The sequence below is a fragment of the Solanum tuberosum genome, unplaced genomic scaffold (genome assembly GCF_000226075.1).
Source record: "Solanum tuberosum cultivar DM 1-3 516 R44 unplaced genomic scaffold, SolTub_3.0 scf00037, whole genome shotgun sequence".
Taxonomy (NCBI): domain Eukaryota; kingdom Viridiplantae; phylum Streptophyta; class Magnoliopsida; order Solanales; family Solanaceae; genus Solanum; species Solanum tuberosum.
In genome coordinates, this window is record NW_006238961.1 from 1,134,499 (window position 1) to 1,154,160 (window position 19,662).

The following is a 19,662-nucleotide window of genomic DNA, read 5'->3' on the forward strand; positions in this document are numbered from 1 at the left end:
TGATTTTCATTAGTGATTCATAATTGTATGAAGGAATTTGAGTTGGAAAGAATGAAATTCTTGAAGAAGAACTTACATTGAATAAGAATCTTGAAAAAAGATTGATAGAATTTTGAAAAAGATTGAAAGAATCTTGAATGGAGTCTTCTACTTTGATTTTTCCTTAGAGTTTCGCCCTTGGGTTTGAGAGATAAGAGAATGATGGATTAAAAGATGAAAATCTGATTGATTTGAGCCTTATATTAGTCAAAAAATTCGCAACTCTCACCTCAAGAACTCAACAAGAACTTCATTATCAAAGAACGAAGCACAAAACTCAAGAACTCAACAAGATTATCAACATACTCAATCTCATGGATGAAATTCATAAAAGAAACTCATGATTGGCGTGTGGGAGAACAAACCCAACACTATGAAATCTTACATACCTCAAAGAATTAGGTTCTTGGCGAAATCTTGAATTTCTTGGACGAACGCTTGAAACTTTGTACTTTTTCTCCTCTTGAATCTTCTCTCTAAAACCCTAAATGCTTTTGGGGATGAATGAAACTGATTCTAATCAGTTTAGACCCTTAATTGGGTGTAATTCACGTTTATAATAAGTGGGGGTTAGGAAAAGACTAAAATACCCCTCCTATATTTGGGTAACTTTCCTTAAATGGATAGCCTGACTTGTAAAGGTCATATCTCTCTCATAAAATTTCGAAAATTAGCAAACTTGGTGGCATTGGAAAGAGGAATCAAATATCTTTCATTTGATATCTTATGGGTCTCCTAACTCATCATGTACTGAAAGTTATGGTCATTTGAAGTTGACCCAAAACTTAAAAGAACTAAGGAATGACTTGAATGAATTCTCTTTAATTCTTTCTGGAACTCAAGGTGCTATATCTAGTGACCTGACCTTAAAACTTAAGAAATTTTAAATTCCTTGCTAAAATCCTACTCACAACTAAGAAAGGTTCGAGTCTTAGCTCAAAACAAAATTGTGGTGTTTCATGTAAGAGGTAGGTCTAACTCATAAGCGATATCATAACCGTCCGCAAAATCTCAAATGGCCAAATATATCTGGGGATAAACTTGTCCCACCTCCCAAATTTTGTCACACCCTTCATAGGTGTCACTTAAAGGAATATCAAGTCACCAACCCTGAATCTCAAAGGTCGATGCCTATGATCAACATAACTCTGGTGCCTACTTTGAGCTGTCATGAGCATATCATGAACCACCCACACATGATCTAAGGCCTCCTGAAGCAAATCAGTACCACGCAGCCTAGGGTCCGAAAACTGAAACCAACCAACTAGATAGCAATAATGTCTACCATATAAGGCTTCGAACGATGCCATCTGAATACTAGAGTGGTAGTTGTAATTATACACAAACTACACCAAAGCCACAAAATGGTCCCACTAACCTCAAAAATAATAAAATATAGGCCCGGAACATGTCCTCCAAAACCTGAATAGTGCACTCTGACTTCTCATCAGTCTGTGGGTGGAAAGTTGTGCTTAGGTCAACACGGGTACCTAACTCCTCCTGAAAGGTCCTCCAAAAGCTAAAAGTAAAATGAGAACCCAGTTTGAAATGATAGATATCGGCACCCCGTGAAGATGAACTACCTCCAAAATATAGATTTGAGTTAACCTCTCGGCACTGAAATTAGACTGAACGGGGAGTAAGTGTGCCGACTTGGTTAACCGATCAACGATGACCCCAAATGTTGTCAACATCTCTAGATTTCTGAGGCAATCCCATAACAAAGTCCATGGTTATACGCTCCCACTTCCACTCCGGGATGACAATCTTTAGAAGTCACCACCATGCCTCAAATGCCCGGCCTTCACCAGCTGGCAACACACACAACGAGACACATAGTCTACAATGTCTCTCCTCAAAGTGTTCCACCAACAATGATTCCTCAAATGACGATTCATTTTTGTAGTGCTCAGATGGATAAAAAATTAAATCCCCAACTATCGAAACACACATATGACTATCAAATATCAAAACCCCACCTGAATCTAAGGCAGATTACTCGGTATCACCTCATAACACCTAATCTCAGAGGACCACCAAAGTCTCATCATCAATTATTGCACCTGTTGATGCACATTAACTGGTTTTGGCCAAGTTCAAAAACCCCGACGGGGTGCTCAGGATTTGTCCAGAACCCAATGCATGCAAATGAAATATGCTACCCCACCAAATTTGACATTCCTAACTCAATAGCGCCATCGTAACTTCTAATATAGGTCATCTCAATGAAAAGGGGGTATCACACCCAAACTCTATTTTAAGTCAAATTCCACAAAGAGGCTTAGAATTGGCCTAAAAACCTCAGAATCCGTACATAAGGTCTTTGTAGATCAAACTCAATATCTCGGAGCTGATGAAACCGTCAAAATTGAATTTTGAGGTAGTCTTCCTGAAGTTTTGACCAAAGTCAAGCATTTTAGTTTCTAAAGCTCCCAAAACATGGAAACTTGCACAAAATTATCCCTTCTATCTATCTGAATTATACAACAAGAAAAGTAAGTAAAACTGTAGCTTTTTAAATAGTAAGTGCGCTTGTAGTGCTTCTAGTAACTATATTGAAGTGTAATATATATTTGTTCCAGGGGTATGATTTCTTCTTTCTTCGGCTATAAAGCTAGGGCTTGTGGTTCGTTATTATTCCAAACGAATAACCATGTGATCGAACTGTCAGTCTCAACAAGTCATAAATGACTCGGGGTCGCTATAGGAACGCTCTAAAAAATGAGAAGAGGGAAATAAAACAAAAACAACAGTGAGGGTCATTACATGTGAATAAAAATATAATTACATTCAAATATCGAAATAATAAAATTTGATAATTTTTATACATAGGAGAAAATCATAAAGACTAATGCAAAACTTCAAACTAACAAAAAGGGTATGAATCATACTAACAAGAAGTAATTTACGAAAAAATGTTTGAGAAATTAAATGAATACAAACAAAATACATTTGAAAAAACAAAATTATCAACACGGGTTGTGATATAGTACTGAGACTGCTTCACCCTTAATCAGAGGTCTTGAGTTTGAGCCCTAGGTATAAAGAAAATCTTGTTGGAAGCATCACCCTCGAATAAGCCTTGTAGTATGTGATCTCAATTTAGTCAGGACACTATTGCGGGCTCAGGACACCAATTGAAAAATAATTAAAAAATAATAATTTGGGTTTAGGTCACACCTTAAATACAAACACGATGAACTCTAAAAAATATACGTACTAATAAAATTAGGGTTTAGATCTTGATAAAATGTACATACTAATAGAATTAGTGATTAGGTTTTGAAAAATTATAACTTTTTAAAATTTAGGGTTTACGTATTGTAACGACTTCAAGACCTAAAACACCAATAAATTAAAATGAACTTTTAAAAAAATGTGTGTACTAATAAAAATTAGAGTTTAGGTCTTGAAAAACTGTAACTTGTAAACAATTATGGTTAAGATCTTTTGTAACTTCAAGACCTAAAACATCAATAAAATGAACTTGAAGAAAATATATGTACTAATAAAATTAGGGTTCAAGTATGGAAAAAATATAACTTCTAACAAATTAGGATTTATTTATTGTAACTTCAAGACCTAAAATACCAACAAATTAAAATGTACTTTTAGGATTTAGGTCTTTAAAAATGTAACTTCTAAAAATTACCATTTAGGTCTTGTAAATGAATATCAAGTATAAAACATTAATATTAAACATTGCATGTAAAAGACTGTGTTCTATCCGTATGGATTCTGGCATGCATCCACAACCCATACTAATTAATTAACAATTTTTTAAAAATAAATTTCAAATCCATTAAATTAAATGTCTTGTGATATACTACCAAATTTAAACATGTCGTTTAAATTCCAAATCTAACTTCTACATTTTAGATAAAATTGAGCTCAAATTGATATAGCTAAAGCCTTGAGGATAGTTTAGTCATTCAACAGTAAAACTTATTTTCGAAATGCCTTCTTTGAATGAAAAGTGAAAACCTTTCTAATATTCTAAGTATGATAAATAAATGTTTGTGCCCCAAAATTCTCACTTACCATATCTTCCCTCTATTTCCCTCTATATATATATCAGAGGTAGAAGTAGTCCCTAGGGTTTACTTCTCTCCGTTGACAATTCATAGCAAGCTCCGATGACCTGAATTACATTGTTTCTAGTGCCTACATGAATCAGGTAAATCAATTTTCCTCTTCCTAATTTGTTCCTTCGTACTATCTTTTAGGGTTAATCAAATCGTTGTTCATACTTGTTTTAGAGTTTTATGTGGAGAATTTGATGTTGTATTTCTACTAGATGAGTTTAATTTCTTTGATATGCTTTACTTGATTCGAGAGTGTGTTGGAAACAAGATTCTCTACTTTCACAAGTTATGGGTAAGGTTTGGGTATGTTGTTGTTGTTAGACGAGTTTAATTCTGCCAAGTTAACATTTTTCTGAAACAATTCTAGTGCATAAGCTTTTTGTGAGCCAAGGGTTTATCAGAAACCGTCTCTCATGGTTATGGATGCAAATAACTTATGTTCTTCAAATTAAATCATTTATTATAAAAAAGTACTTTCGGAGAAAAAAATCTGTGTTTTGTGTTGTATGTGCTCAAAATGACTTCTCTTTTGGCCACACCTCGAATGTACAAAAGAGTGTTTTTTGTGCTTTTAGCCTCACAGAAGCCTTTAGCCAAATAGGCTATACTAGAAACATTAGAATTCCTATTCTTTCTAACTTTCCAATATTTCTTAAAAGATTCATTGATTACGTCTATCAAGAATGCAACAATTGCGAATGGAATATATTTCAATGATTAAAAAGAATGACTATAGAGAAATTGGCTTGTCTTAAATTGTTGATCATCAAAGAATCTCCTAATTTGAATAAGGAATCTAATTGTTAATCATCATAGAATATGACCAAAAAGGAATATTAACCCCTACAATAACAACATACCCGATGTAATCCCATAAGTGGGGTGGGGAGAGACTAGAATGGTGCTTGACTCAAGACAGAACTTAAGTTGCTGTTTTCACTCCTTTCTTTATCCCGTTCACATTCTTTTTCCTTATATTGTTTCTCCTTTTCTCTTGCAGATTCTCATTTTTGGTCCCTCTCGTTGTCATCATTTGCCTTATCCTTCAGGCTAGGTTCATCTTTCCGAAGTTTTTCTTTTCTCTTTTATTATATTTTGCAGCTCATACACATTCTTTGTAATGAGATCCAAAGGTTGTAGAAACTTGAAGTCTTCATCCATATCGGTTTCATCCTACATTCTTTAGTTATTGTTGGTTAGTTCAACATTATCAAAAGAACTAAACTTCAGATACAAAAATTAGAATATCAAAATGGTTGCATTACATTGCTCCAATTTGTTTCTAGTTCAAGATATTCAATACCCTTTGGCACATAGGTAACAAAAGCACCGAGAGAATGGAAATCTACTTCCTCCTAGTGCACAAAGGGAATATAACAATTCTCACATAAGAGCACAATGAAAGGAATTCTACTTCCTCCTGGTGCTCTTGTTACCTTTGTGCAAAAGGGTATTCGATATCTTGAACTAGAAACAAAATGGAGAAATGTTATGCAAACATTTTGACATTCTGATTTTTGTATTTGAGGTTTAACTCTTTTGATAACTCTAAACTAATCAATAATAACTAAGAAATGCAAAATAGTACTGATATGGATGAAAATTTCTAGTTTCTACAGACTTTGGATCTCGTTACATAGAATGCATATGATCTGCAAAATATATTTAAAAAGTTGTTAACTTTGCCATTGCAGAATCAACTCAATGCTATCAAGTGGGAACCCTCAGGTTCATTTGCTGACTTCATGCTCTGATGCTACCACAATTAAGGTAATTCCTATCTTGTCCTTCTAAAGCAGGTAAAGTATCAAAGAAGAAAACAAAACAGCAGTTGTGTCTTCACATGTTTCAGAAAATTTCTTTTTATGTCTTCTAAGTACCTTTGAATATTTATTTAGGTTCTGAATTTATGTATGAGTTGTGTTAATGCATCTTATTGACTTTTTAATTTGAGCATTCCTTGCCATTTTATTTTTATGTTATCACGAAGTCCCTTATTTAAATCTTTGTTATGAATTATTGGAACTTGCAAATGTTGCTCCTCAAGAAAAATCAGCTTAAATCGTGGTGTGTGGATTAGGTGCACGTCACGTTTTGAACTATGCTGCAGACATAAGCTTGGTATATTTAAATGGAATAGGGTAGAGTGGCGGTGCGCTATGCCGCTGGTCCTCGGGGATTTATTGATTAACAGAAAGAAATCTGCATTGACTATTATGCCTTTTTAGGAGATATATACCATCAAATGAAGTCCAACTGAAGCTGGTAGAAGCAATCTGAATCAACAGTTATGCTGGCAAGTTATTCTATCTATTGCTACCAGTCTTGTTTACAATAGTCTTTCTATCATTCTTGATTATATATTACTTATCTTTTCGGTTAGATTAGATTTATTCATGTTAAACACTTATTGGTTTTTCACACTACAATCCCCCACCCCACCCAAACACACATAGACATCCCAAAAGAACAACAAAGGGGGGAAATAAAGATTAATGGGAATGCCATCCCTCACCTGACTGATTTGCCTTCCACACTAGGCCTATAAATGTTTAGGCATCTAGGAAGAAATCACCTAAAGCTTTTTGTCCTTTTTAGGATTTGAACTCTAGTCTCCATTATATTCTCTCATTTCATTGCTCCCTAGTTTATGGCCTTGGGTGCATTGGGCCTGACTTGCCTCTTTAGTTTTTTCTTCTTTTTCTGGTACACTATTGACAAAGGTGCACTTAAGCCCTGAAACAAGGCTAAGAATGTGGCGAGTGCTTCGCCTCACTGAATGTTCATACATAAGGGGGAAAGTAGGCCAGGAAAAATTTAACGGACGAATATTACAAATAAGCATGCATCTAACCTTGTGGAAATAATCATACTTACAATTATTAGTTAAGAACTACACACATATATTTGTTTTTTTTTCTCCATTTGCGCTTTGCTCTAAAAGTCCCAACGAACTTTAAAACCCCAAGAGTTGAGTTGCAAATTTTGGAATGACAGCAATCTGGCCTGTAATCCCTTTCGAGTAAAAATATTCCAGAGAGATACAATTTCACTTTAACCATCCATCAAATGGATTCTTGGTGTGCGATGAGCCCAAAAAGGGATCTAATTATTGCACCTAACCTTTTAGTTCTATGAGCTTACTGGTTTTGTTTTATTGTTTGTCTGTGTAGTGGTTCATTTAACTCTACTGTGAAGGTATGGCATGTTGAACGAGGGAGTCTTCTTCATAGTTTGAATGGTAACATGTAATGGATGTAAACTCATTATGTCTAATAAAATGAAAGAAAGTGTCAGTCACAATTTGAAAGCAAAATCAAAGAATGAGGCGGAAGATGACCAGTGAGAAATCATAATCGTACCTTAATCCAGTAAATCACAACTTGAAGAAATCAAAATCCTCTAATTTTGACCTCTTCTCCATCTCCACTTCAACAATCGAGCCAAAACTTCATTGTTTTTCTATAAAAAAACATTTTTTTTCAAACGAGTTCATTTTTCAACACAGCTGAGCTTTACTACCTCTTTCCGGAAATTGATGCTTCAAAATTATTGATTACCCGTCCAACGTTCATCAGAGTGAGTTCGATCACAATCAACGAAAAATTTGTGGCATCGAAACAGACGTTGAAAATCAATGAGGGAAATGGATTTTTACGGTACATGATGGTGTAGACGACGATGTTAAAGGTGGTGATAGAGAAGTTTGTAGTGGAAGCGAAGACAATGAATTTGATGGCGATAGCTCCGGCGAAGGCGATTGATACCACACACTTCGATTCCTGCACCGTGAGAGAATGGGAAAGGGGTTTGGGGAAAAAATTGAGGGGAATGACTAAAAAGTTAATTAAAGGGAAAATTGGGATTTGGGAAGTAACACTCTTTTTTTCAAGGATAATTTGGATAAGATCCCCCGCAAGTATAATTAAAAAATAGCGGCGTCCAGAAAAACTCCGGAATTTGATATAACTTTGAGGAAGTTCTAGTAACCTCCCCCATTAAACCTCCGCAAAATCAACTATTTTTTGTAGTGGGCATTCTTAATAAATCAGTATTCTCAAAGGCTATCGTCTTATATGTGGTTTGTTTACTTGTACTCAGTTGAACTATCAATCAATTTTCTCAAAGGCGATCGCCTTTGGCGAATGGCGAGGTGAGGCGCAGCCTTTACGCCCATTACTGGCAAGGTGAGGCGACCTCAAAATGGCGAGCAAAGGCAAGTGGGAGGTGAGGTGAGCCAATAAAGGCGTCACCTTTATTTTTTTTTAAATGGCCTGAATTAATAATTAAAAGGTAGCATTACGATTTATTTGGAGTTTTGGACAAACCCAGCTCTGCTTTCCCTTTTTTTCCCTCGAGTTCGTAGTAGTGACTCTCTTCTCCAGCTTCGTGACCTCCAGCAGGTACGTTTTCTCCCTTCTTCTTCAGTTCTTCTGTCTCCTCTGCTTCGTGACCTTTAGCAGCTACATTTTTAGCAATTGTTTTCTTCTTCTTTAATGTGCAGTCAGCAGTGTGCACAGTCTTTGTTTTTTTTTTGCTCTGTTATTTAATTTCTGCAGACTATTGCAATATGGCTATTGTTTTCTTTAAGAAAATATTCTAGTCCTTCGATATTTATTTCTTCCCAACTCAATTTAGTTTTATAGTAATTATACGGTTAGTTTTGACTTAATGTTTGCTAATATGTTATTGCTATTTGAAATTTTGAATATCTATATATTCAAATATTTTGGATATCTATGTATTCAAAGGACGGGTGCCTCGTCGAGCCTTGTCGCCTTTCGCCGTCCAAAACACTACTATCAATACCTATATACCTATTCCATTTATTTGGGTGGGGACGTATGGGGAGGGGAGAGAGTGGACTGAGAATGAGGTAACTGGGTATCTTTCTATCAGATCATCAAATCTTCGTATCCTTCTTGTTGAATTTTTTTGTTTTTTTACCGATTAGGTTCTCTTCCATATTGAATCTAGGAAACCTCTTTACTCTGTTATATTTAGTCTGAATGATGAATACTTAGCAAGTAGGTCATTGGATAAATGTATGAATATATGGTTAATGAAGGAGGCCAAGATTATAAAAACTTACAATGGTGATGGCGGTATTTTTGAAGTGTGTTGGAGAAAGGAAGGGAACAATCTCTTCCATTTTGAATCCAGGAAACTTGTTTACTTTGTTGCATTCAGTCCAAACAGTGAATACTTGGTAAGTGGGTCATTGGATAAATGCATGAATATATGATCAGTGAAGGAGGCCAAGATTGTAAAACTTATAATGGTGATGCCAATATTTCAAAGTGTATTGGAACAAGGAAGGCAACAATGTGGCACCTTCTTTTGCAAACAACAAGGTTTGTGTGTTTGATATTCGATTGTGGAGGTTGAGGAATAACTTTAAAAGGACTTAGGAACACTAAGGCACGGATTTCACAATTCCAGAAACTCTGCCTTGCAGAAACGCATATTGTAGATAAGTTTTTTTTAATTTGTCACTCGATGTTCAGTTTACCCACGTTGGGGCCGACTATATCATTATGACTTTGATTTAAACTTAGGGTTGTGGTACCCTAATGATTTAGTAGCCCCAATATGGGTAAACCGGACACCGAGTGACAAATCAAAAAAGCTTATCTACAATCTGCATTTCTGCACGAGAGAGTTTCTTGAATTGTGAAATTCCTGCCTCCTCTGTGTTGCCAAGTACTTTTAAAGCTATTTCTCAACCTCTACAATCAAATATCAAACACACAAACCTTGTTGTTTGCAAAAGAAGGTGCCACATTGTTGCCTTCCTTGTTCCAATACACTTTGAAATATTGGCATCACCATTATAAGTTTTACAATCTTGGCCTCCTTCACTGATCATATATTCATGCATTTATCCAATGACCCACTTACCAAGTATTCACTGTTTGGACTGAATGCAACAAAGTAAACAAGTTTCCTGGATTCAAAATGGAAGAGAACCTACTCAGTAAAAAAATAAATATTCAAAATAGAAGATAGTTCTTATTAGTTGAAGGGAAATGGTCTTTTTGTGGAGCTTTGGACTCAACTCTTGTTCAGAGTTTGTTGAGTTATACTTTGTAAATCGGTTGTTGTGTTTTATAGAGGAAAAGTGAAGAATACTACAGTTGGACCAATTTAATGGTAAACATTTCAAGAGATGGAGGAGTAAAATACTTTTCTACTTATATCTACTCAATGTTTCTTATGTGCTAACTAAGAAGAATCCTAGTAAAGTTGACAACACCTCTATGAATGATGATGAACTTATTTCTCATCTAGAGAAGTGGAAAAGTACGATGGTGATTCCTACAAGTGTCGGTATTACATTCTTACTTGTCTATTATATTTGATAACTTTTATGATTATTATAATTGAACTTACTCTAATGCAAAGAAAATTTGGAGAATATTGCATAGTAAGTATGATACTGAAGAAGCTGGAGCGAAAAAATATGTAGCTAGTAGATTTTTTCATTTTCAAATAGTGGACAACAAATCAATGGTTGACCAAGCTCAAGACTTTATGATGATTGTTGAAGAGCTCCGGTCCGAGGAGATCAAAATTGGAGATAACCTTATTGTTTGTGGCATAATAGATAAACGTCCACCTTCTTGGAAGGAATTTCAAAAACCTATGCGCCACAAACAAAAGAAAACCTCTCATGAGTAATTGATAATGTGAATCTTCATGGAAGAGGAGGCAAGGGGCCAAGATACACTTTTACAATTAGAAGAGAGTAATATTACAATGAGGTAAATTTAATAAGTTCAAATAACTCTACTCCTAAATCTCACAAAAATACTTCTATAAAGCCTAAGAAGAAAAATTTCAAGAAAAACAATCGCCGATCTCTTAAAAAGAAAAATAATGGTACAAATAACCAAGAACAAAATCAACAAGTTCAAGACAAGGGACCGTGCATTGTCTACGATAAGTTGATTCTGGTGAAAACTGTCATGTCTGTCATGACGTCAGAGATTGATTTAAAAAATATTCTCCTTTCGAGGAACCCAAAATCATCATGCTTGGTGATTCTCATACTATTCAAGTGCTTGAAACAGAAGATGTCGAATTGTGTTTTACCTATGAAAGGGTATTGACTTTGAAAGATGTACTTTATACTCCTTCCATAAGAAAAAAAAAATTGATGTCTAATTTTCTTCTTAATAAAAAAGGTTTCAAACAAATTATTTAACTATCAATATATAATTGTAAAAAGGCTATTTTGTGGAAAAGGGGTATGCTAGTGATAAGATGTTCAAGTTGAATGTTGAAATGAATAAAGTTTTTACTTTTATTTACATACTCTCTTCTACTAATTTTTGGTATGCTCATTTGTGTCATATTAATGATCATTATTTTGGAATCATGATTAGTTTAAGATTAATCCCAATGATTAGAAAGAATTTTGAAAAGTGTGAAGCTTGTAGTAAAGCCAAGATCACTAAGAGACTACATTTTCAAGTTGAAAGAAAAGCTGATTTATTAGAATCATAAGTTCACACCGATATTTGTGAACTTGGAGAAATTTTAATTCGTGGAGGAAATAGATACTCATCACTTTCATTGATGATTTTTCTAAGTTAACATATGTTTACTTTTTTTTTTTGAGATAATTAACATATGTTTACTTGATGAAAAATAAAAGTAATGCTTTTGAAAATTTTAAAACTTATCCATGAGGTTAAAAATCAATTTGAAAGAAAAATAAAGAGAACTAGAAGTCACGATAGAGGCCGTGAATATGAGTCAAATGAGTTTAATCCTTATTCTCCTATATGAAATGGTGTAGCGAAAAGGTCACAAGCCAAGTTTGAGATATTTAAGAGTTTGGAAAGTTACTACTTGTGTTTTTCTTGTTATGCTTCAAATAGTAGAGTCTATAGATTTTTTTAATCTTGAAGATAATATTATAATAGAATGTGGTGAGACTATTTTTCATAAAAACAAATTCCCTTTTGATTCTAAAAATAGTTGGAGGTCAGAGGATTGAACAAAATATTTTGTCACTACCTTGTTCTACGTCTACTTTGTGACATAAAATATTGATGATTTTGAGTTAAGAAGAAGTAAAAGAGGTAGAGTAGAAAAATATTTTTGTCCTGATTTTTATGTTTTTAATGTTAGAGATGAACCTCCTATTTTACAAGAAGTTTTATCTTTACATGATTCTATTTATTTATTTTTTTGAAAAGAGGTTGTAAATGAGGAAATGAAATCACTAATTTCTAATAAAACATGGAAATTAGTTGGTTTACAACCGGGTTGTAAAATAATTGATTGCAAATGGGTCTTACGATTTTTTTTTGAAATAGAATGGTTCTATTGATAAATATAAGGCTAGACTAGTTGCTAAATGTTTTAAGGAACTACAAGGCCTTTAATTTTTTGATACTTTTTCTTTGATAATTAGAATTACATCCATTAAATTTCTAATTTTTATGGATGCAATTTTTTATTTGCATATTCATCAAATGGATGTAAAAACTATTATTTTTTTTAAAATAGAGGCCCAAATGAGAAAATTTATATGGATCAACCGAGTGATTTAACTTGTTAAAGTAGACCAAGAAAGCAAAATGTGTAAACTTACAAGAACATGTGATGAAACTTTCTTTGACCAATCATATTATGTTGAGAAATTTTGAAAAAAATATAACTTTCTTGATTGCAAGCATGTTGTAACTTCTTTTTATTCTAGTGTTCATTTATTTTTTGTTCAAAGTAAAAATGATGTGATAAATCAAAAGGAATATGCTTGCTTAATTTAAAGTTTGAAATATGTGATTTATTGTATTAGGCATAATATTGTATATACAGTAGGAGTACTTAGCAAGTTCACAAGAAAGCTAGATAATGAACATTGACATGCTATAACAAGAGTTGTGAAATATTTAATTGAGACAAAAACTTGTAATTTGTTCTATAAAAAGATAATGTTGTACTTGAAGGCTTTCTGAAGCATATTGAAAACTTTATCACGTGATTCCTCTTCTACCACTAGTTACATTTTTACTTTGGGTGGTGGTGCTATTTGTTGGAAATCAAAAAAGAAAGCAATAATTGTTAACTCTACTATAGAGGCTGAAGTAATTATTTTAGCTTGAGCTAGTGAGGAAGCAAATTGGTTGAGAGATTTATTAATTATTTCAAATACCTTCTTTTGAAAATTAATTCCTCGTATTTTAACTTATTGTTATAACACTGCTGCAATTAGTAGAGTTCAAAATCGTTATTACAACAATATATCCAAACCTATAAGGAGGAAACATAGTAATGTGAGATCATATTTGGCAAGTGATACCATTAATGTTTATCATGTCAAATCTTGGGAAAATCTTGCAGATCATCTTACTAAGGCTTTAATAGGAGAAAAGGTCTAGAGCATATCGAGGGGGATGAGATTGAAGTCTATATATCATTGAGTCATATATGAGGAAACCCAACCTAGGGACTAGAGTTCCTATAACCAGGTACAATGAGAAAATTAAACGAATCATATGCTGACTTGTTGTGAAAAATGCACTATTTCTATTCCCCTCTATGATGTGAGTGCATTGTTTTTTTGTAGTAAATTAGGGAGGTTGAGTTTAAAAACTCTTAATGAAAAATATATAGCCCATATGGGTGGAGTTTTAAACTTACAGGAGCACTCTCGAAAGATTTCATCTATCTGAGTAAGGAAGTAGGTTGTTTCCTATAAGAATTTGGCTAATTCTCAAAAGCACTCATAAAATCACGATAGCACAAGGCCGTAATGTGCTGATTTTTAAAGCTCATGCCAACACCTTGATTATTATGTGTAACTAGTCATATTTTATTTTCCTTAAACAGTCATAGTTTAAGTCTGACACCATTATGACTTAGGAGTAAAAATTATTGTTTTACTAAGTGAAGGTTCAATGTATATTTTTTCCGCTGAGCCTACACCCTGGATATGGCCGACACTCGTAACGATTGCTAGTCCCAATCGAACCTTTGGCCTTATTAACTATGGTACATATGGCTTTATAGAATATGCAGAAGCTTTAATAGATGAGAATTTCAAAACATTTAAAGAACATAAAACCATTATCTGAAAATACTTAATATAAATAGTAAACGTTTAGCAAAAACATCTGAGTAAGTATTGTAACTATCTTACTTCCTATCGATGAAGCCTCTACTATCTAAAGATAGGTGATGGGAAAACATGCACGACACCTCAAAGTACTACTAAAACTAAATAATAAGCTGGAGTCCTACAAAAGCAAGGAGGTCTCACAAAAATCTGATGAGAGGATGTGGTAATCTCAACGCAATGCTTGTTGATGATCCTAAATACCTGAATCTGTATCATGAAATGATGCAAGTCGAATGACATCAGCACATTAAATGTATGGTGTGTAATAGGGCTGAATAAAACAAATAACTGAACTGAAAGAGATTGAAAGTAACCTGATTGAAAGTGTAGCTTGAACATGAGGTAAAATCATTTAAGTTTTACAATATAAGACATGCAATAGAAACAACATTAAAATAATATAATATACTTTTTTGGGGAGTTCCTCTAACAAAATATTATAACTATGAGCCTAGTAATGATACAACGTCCTGCCCACATTGCCAAAGTCATCATATACCTTGCCGGGTATAGGATAACAACTATAATCTATGGATCCATCCAATATGTCTTACAGAGAGGAAGTGAGGAGTCACCCGAAATTCGATACGATCCTATCTTATACGTTGACTACGTAGTTTATGAGGCTTTTAGTTAAAATGAACTCTTACTCAATTCGGTGCTAGATACTATCCCAGAATAATCAATATTAATTATGCTCAATAGCCTTGTTTAGGAACTGGCCTTTATTTCACTTTCCTTTACTGAAATGATTTTCAAAAAATCAATTATGCTATTTTTTCTCAATTTCCAAATAGAATATATGAAACCATTTATGTCGTTTTAAAATCCCATTTCAAATCATGCATTTAAATGCTCATGGACTCTCTTTCCAAGTCCGAAATTAATGTATAAGAAAAACTCATATAGGAACCTTTTAAAAATATGACTTCAATAAATAGGGCTCATGTAATAATGAAATTATGAACAACTGTTTAAGAATCAATATTCATAAGAGAATCGAAATCTAAATGATTAAGAAATCGGAACTCAAGAAAAGAAAACACAAACCGAATTTCGATTTCAAGAGACTATGTGTAGAACCCTAAACATAATATTTTACTGAATGGATTTAGATGTAGGGTGTGAGGAAAAACATAGTCCATCACTATGAGTAGTCTTACATACCTTAATGACGATTCTTGAAGAAAAATCTTGACAGATGAAGTGTGTAGAAGAATCTTGAATTGAAAACCTTAGGTATCTTGAAGAGAATCTTGAACTTGGAGCCTTTAGATCTTGGAAAATTGGAGAAATCCCTTTCTTGGAGTTCTTGATCTTTAGAAGAAGGAGAATTAGGGATGTTGAGAATTTCTATACGTATAATGATATTAGGTTACAATATGGACTTAGAAAAGTTATTTCAGGGTAAAAGGTCAAGAATACCCTTCTGGAAACATAAGAAGACCATATAAATCAAAGAGAATGACATTTTAATGGATCTCGTCTGCCAAATTGGTGATCTCGAGGTCCCCCATTGAAATATTTGGCGATTAGCCAAATGGGCCTTTAGATCGCCAAAATATCTAGAGACTCGATGTTTTAAGGCTATTTCAGCGAGCTAATTTGGCGATTCATCAAATCATTCAGTGAGTTGCCAAATGGGATGGTGTCCTCGCCGAATTTCTTAGCCCGCACATAGTGGCAGAGCCAAGAATTTCACAAAGGGTGTCCAAAAATAACACAGTAAAAGCACTTTTCAAAAAGTAGAACTAGTGGGTTCAAACACACCAAGCACGTCCTCATTCCAAGGAGGTGAAACTAGTGGGCTACAACTTGTTGTGTTAAAGGGTGTCCAAAATATGTTATTTAATCATTTCGTGTATCATTTTACTTGTATATAAGATATTTTTTTCCGGTGAAGTGGACACCCTAACCACCATGTGGCTACGCCATTGCCTGCACATAGTCCAATAAAATAACCTCCAAAGTCTGATTGATGCAAACTTGATGGCGTTGGAAAAAGGACTAATAAAACTTATCATGGGCCACCTCACTCTTTATATGTTGACAGTTTGAAGTTGACCTTTATATGAACTCATGCGAGAACATAGCCGATAGAAATGCTTTGAACTTGGCTTGGTGTTTGAGGTTCCTTATGACCCTAGATAACTCTCGATACCCTTGACAAACTTGGCAATGGACCTTACTACATATGAACAAGTAGTACATCACCTAGTTCAAGCTCATATTCTTATGATGAACGATTCAGCTTTTAAGAGTAGAGTTGCAAGGTTTTACAAAATGATTCGAGTCTTAGCTTATAAGAAATTTTCAGGGTGTCACAGCAGAGCACGCGTTCATTATGCATAGTAGTCTTCCTTCAGTTGATAAACTCTTATTTAATATTAACATGAGTACGAAATTATTGTTTTTCTTATAGAATTTTAATATTATAAAATGTTTTTTAGGGATGACAGGGATCAGATTAGTGCATCATTCCTTGGCAGTTAGTGTTTGTATCTCATTTTTTGTGCATTACTTTGAACATTCAATTGTACAGTAGTGTTTTCCGTTGAGTTGTGCAGCAATTGCATTTTAACGTTAGTGGCATTTGGTTGTCCACATTACTTCACTCTTTATTCTTCCATTATACCTTTTAACTTATGTAATCTTTAGGCTATTTATCTTCTCGATTTACTTCTCCATTATCTTTATTCATTGTAAGGAAGACTTCCTCACCTATAAGTAGTGGTGGTTTTCCATTGTTTTTTATACAAGAAAATATAGAGTGCATAAAAGTTAGTTATAAAATAGAGTTCTTATTAATTGAAGGGGAGTGTTCTTTTTGTGGACTTTTGGACTCAACTCTTTTCCAAAATTTGTTAAGTTATACTTTGTGAATTAGCTATTGTAAGATCTTGGGCATATTTGTATGTTTAAAAGCCAAGTGAACCCATGTTTTAACTAAATTTGAGAATAAGTTTCGTTGTGTTTGTAGTTATTAAGTCTTGTTTATGTTATTTTGGCTAACCAAATTGTTTAGTGTTGTAGGTTGGAAAGCATGTGCATTGGATAACCAAATTGAGGATGAAGTCAGAACAAGTGTGCATGTCACAAGGAGAGCTGAAGAAGGAACTCAACTCCACTTTCTCTCCGTGTCACGAATAATTTGAGAAGAAAAATATGGCCACGAAAATAAATTGGAACCAAAGGCCTCCGAAAAGGCTCCCTGTCGCGGAGCTATCGTGGATCGGGATAAAATGCAAAATAGGTGAGTCTTCCTTGACTTCGCTTCGCGGACCTGTAGACCAGAATTTTGCTGCGTTTTCCAACCTATAAATAAATTCATCTTTTTAGGTTTAATAACCATTTGATCTTTGATATCATCGGAGTGTATATATATATATACACACACTCTGGTGGTATCTAGAAAGAAAAAGTCACTTCAGTGAAAACACTACTAAGTTACTCCTTGATACCATCAAAGTATATATACACTCTGGTGGTATCAAAGAGCGATTCAGTGAAAATACTACTCAATTACTCCTTGATACTAGGGGTGGGCATAAATACCGAAAAACCGAACTGAACTGATTCGGTTCTTCAGTTTCGGTTTGGTGTTGGTGTTATTTTTTCAAAAGTTTGGTTCTTCGATTCGGTGTTAGGGTCTCAGAACTTCGGTGCACCGAACTGAACTTTTATATATATATATATATATATATGAGAATTTTCTTAACTAAAAATAAAGAGTCAACTAACAATAAAATCATATATGAACAAATCAAAGTAGCAAGAAATGTACAATTCAAATATTAATTTCCAAGAGGAACCAAAACATATTTTTTATCAATCTACGTAATGTAAAAGAATCCGTCTTCGTCCTTGTTTTTCTCGAGAATTAGTTGGATGCACAATGTTCTTGACAAAAATAAATATAATCTTTTAAGTTAGCACAATAAGTGTTCCATGGTGAGACACAATATTTCTTAACATACTTTTAAATTTTTAAGTATCTTATATTTTGATTTTGTCCTCATTTTATTTTTCATTCACACTGAAGAACCGATTTCAAAACACCGAACTAAACCGAACCGAAGTAGAAAGATTCAAAACGAACCAAAATAGTTTGGTTTGGTATACGGTACACACTTTTCTAAAACCTAAAATCGAAGAATCGAATCGAAGTTTGATAAAACCGAACCGAAGAACCGAACATCCACCCCTTGATACCATTAGGTTATATATATACCCTAGTGGTATCAAGTATAAATATACCCTAATTGTATCAATTTTAGCTAAATTTATACTTGATACCTTCAAAGTATATATATACTCTACCGGTATCAATGAAGAAAAAATCACTTTAGTCAAACATTTGATATCATCGGCAACTATAGCATTAACAAGAGCAGTGCCCACTAAACGAGCCATATGTTTCATCCTTTTCCACCATTTTTCATTAACCTCACTGGCCGCAGTTGCAGGGCTTGAACCAACTTCAATTCTTCTGAGATGAGGAGGAGGAGACACCACCGGAGACTGAAGAGGAGCAAGACCCTTGAAGGTTGGACTTGAACCAACTTCAATTCTTCTAAGATGAGGAGAAGGAGACGCCATCAAAGAGTGATGAGGAGCAATACCCTAGACGACGGAAGAAATCGGTGCCGTCAGTTTCAACGACGACCGAAGCTCTCTCAGTTTCTACTATAGTAATAAATAATTATTAGGATTGGGCTCTATAGCGGAATTGGGGGTTTGATTGGACCACTATAGAACAATTGAGGATCTGATTGGGTCGTTATATAACCTTTAGCTAAAAAATTTTTACTAGTGAGACCTAAAATCTACTTGGCGAAGAATGAGAGACCTCACACAAGTATTGTATATGTGTGTCTCTCACACCATAAAATATTTTAAACAATTTTTATAAGTAACTTTAAATAACTAATAAAATAAGAAAGTTGATATTTGGGGTTGGGGTTTTATAACAGAATGGGGGTTTTAGAAGGAAAAGCAAGTCGAAATTTGGGGTTAGGATTTTAGAACAGGGGTTTTAGCACATAAAAAGGTTTTATAAGGAGAGATAGGGGCTTCTTCTTCTTTTTGTTTATCTATGTTAGTAATAAAAGAGCGATTAAAAACTTAAAAGAATAAATAAGAAAACCTATGGTTGATTGAAATAACTTAAAGTATGTTGTGTTTGTATGTTGTGTTTCTCTATTTTTTTCATTTCTTTGTTTTTAGACGTTTAGTACGATATGCCGCTCCATTTGCTTTATATCATGTTTTTCTATCTTATTTTTTTTAGTCACGAGTTTATCAGAAAAAATTTCTCTATCCTACAAAAATAACAATAGGATTTGTGTATTTCTATCCTCTCTTGATCTATTTATATAATTGCACTGAATATATTATTATTAT

General features: G+C 33.9%; 1 long non-coding RNA gene across 1 annotated transcript; it reads left to right on the plus strand.

The window, feature by feature from the left end:
* Positions 1 to 8,221: 8,221 nt before the first annotated feature.
* Positions 8,222 to 19,369, plus strand: LOC107059725 (uncharacterized). Its single transcript, XR_001472845.1, has 3 exons — positions 8,222 to 8,356; positions 17,293 to 17,512; positions 18,720 to 19,369. It is a non-coding gene; the product is annotated as an uncharacterized lncRNA (long non-coding RNA).
* Positions 19,370 to 19,662: the final 293 nt, after the last annotated feature.